A 2,373-nucleotide genomic window follows, 5' to 3' on the forward strand; every position below is an offset into this window, starting at 1 on the left:
GACGGACTATGGCTTCAGCTTTATTTATTATCGAGGGTCGTTTCGCAGCCAGACAGCGTCAACTCCCGGCGCTGGGAAGGCACCGGTGGCGCGGGTGGGCGTGCGGATTCTTGCCAGGGGTGAGGAGCGGGAGGCGGGCGGCGGCTGCGGCACAGGGCGGCCCGGGAGAGCCCCGCTACCCCAGCGAAGCGCCCCATTCCCAGAGCATCCCCCCTCCCCCGACAGGCTTCTTGTGAGTCCTGGGGCTTCACCCCCTGCGGACCCGCAAAGACAGCGCACTCAGAGCCTGTTCCTACTGCACCTCAGTAATGACTCTCCCCCCCGCCCTTGCTCTAAAACAACAAACCACGGACTTACCTGAAGTGGTTTATATTTTCACAACAAGGGATATTCCCTGCGTTACACACATACACACAACGCATGCACACGCGCACACACACACACACACGCGCATATTAACCAATGGAAAAGCAAGATACGAGGGTTTGATGCTCTGCTGTGACATGAATAATTGTTGCATCGTGTAACTTCCTACATCTTGGTTTTAATTTGCAGTGAACCAAACAAAGATATTTGCAATTTTTAAATAAGCACTCTATGTAATAAATGGGAACATTGTGCGTGAATGCTGTTTCTTCCCCTTTTCTTTGGAAGACATTATTAGCTCTGACAGCATGCAGCTCAGGTTTGGAGGAGAGGATTTTGTAAAGGGATGACAGACAGGAAGGGCAGCAATCATGGGCTTCTTGGGCTAAAGCTTTTTTTCTTTTTTATCAGAATGTTCTGTTCGATGCCATTTATCCTTGATGATAGAAAATTGCTCTGTTGCCAGGACGCTGCTGCTGAAATAGAGGGCAGGAGCCACATTTCCATTTTGCAGCTTGAAAGCTATTCAAATGAATTTGCAGAAAGGGGGAAAAATCTAGAGATAAACAAATGAGAATAAACCGAGTTCCCCTTTCCTCTTCTTTCTTTCTCTCTCTCTTTTTCTCCCTTTCTCCTTTTTTTTTTTGGGGGGGGTGGTGTGTGTATGTGTGTACGTGTGAAGGAACTATTCATTTTCTACATAAGGATTTTGGTTCATCAGTGTTTGCAGTACCTGGGAAGTGCTCTAAATCAGGGAACACTTATTTTGCTGCTGTTCCAGCCACTGAACATATAAACATATTAGAGAAATTTACGTGTGTGTGCAGATATGCAGCCACCTACGATTTCCTTACGTGTGTCTGTATATACAGACAGACCCAGAAATGCAGTGCTGCGTGTTGCTCTGCGTGCGAGGCGGGGAGGACACCGAAGACACGCACCATCACCTTGCACCAAGTCTGATTTCTCCCCGCATTTACGTGTTGATTCCGGTGAAATACCTCGCCGTTTCAGAACAATTAAAACCTGAAATGCTTAAGCCACAGCACTGTCCTTCCATCATAACTAATTGAGTGGGAAATCTTCATTTTCCCTCCCAGTCCATTTAGATATTTCCGGAGTTCCAAGGAGAAGTAATAACGCATCTGGCTATAATCCAGCACGTAGCCCAAGGGCTAATTTTTAATCATTATTTTAAAATTAAGCATTGAATAAAATAAAGCCAGAAACATTATTTATAAATCGGAATGAATATAATGACAAGTAATTATGCTCTTCCTTCACTGGTGATTCAAGGCTCAGCTCGGCTCCTCAGTTCAAATCCAAATAAATGAAACGTGTGAAGCCTGTTAAACACTTCCATTTCACTTACTCGTTCCGTCTCTAGGCTGCTGCTGTGTCAGGCTGGAAATATTGGACATACCTCGACTGGGGCTGTAAAAACTCTCAGAGGTCTTGAGAGCCCGCTTACCACAAAATAACTTTAAATGAATTCTAACTTCACTTCTCCGAGCAAAAGCTGGTGCCAGTGAGTCATGGGGTTTAGAAGATTACGCAGCGTCCTCCTAAACATAGGATTTTAAGCGACCATAATATATTTGATGACATTCTAAAATTGATCAGCTTGGATTTTTTTTTTTTTTATTCCACTATGTCATTTCAACCGAGTTTTACCTTTTATTAATCTATAATTAGCACGTTGGCTTCAAGCGTGATGTTTTCCAAAGTGGCACCTTGTTGGATGCGGTTCCCTTCTGTGAGGAAGAAAATTCTGGAGGCGGAAAAGAAACCAACAGGACAGAGAAAGAAAAAGGAGGATTGATTTATCGGCCTTGGCCAACAGCTTTTCCATAAGTGCCCAAGCAGTCAGGCATGCGACTTCACCATTGATTTTTAAATCTCCCTTCAGCCGAAAAGATCGGCGCGCAAATAATAATAAAGCCTAATCACTGCTGCTATTAGATTAGGCTAAACGCGGGGATCCGAGGGTCCAGCTCTTCCTCCACC

Source organism: Charadrius vociferus, unplaced genomic scaffold, assembly GCF_000708025.1.
Source record: "Charadrius vociferus isolate BGI_N301 unplaced genomic scaffold, ASM70802v2 scaffold31, whole genome shotgun sequence".
NCBI classification, from domain to species: Eukaryota; Metazoa; Chordata; class Aves; order Charadriiformes; family Charadriidae; genus Charadrius; species Charadrius vociferus.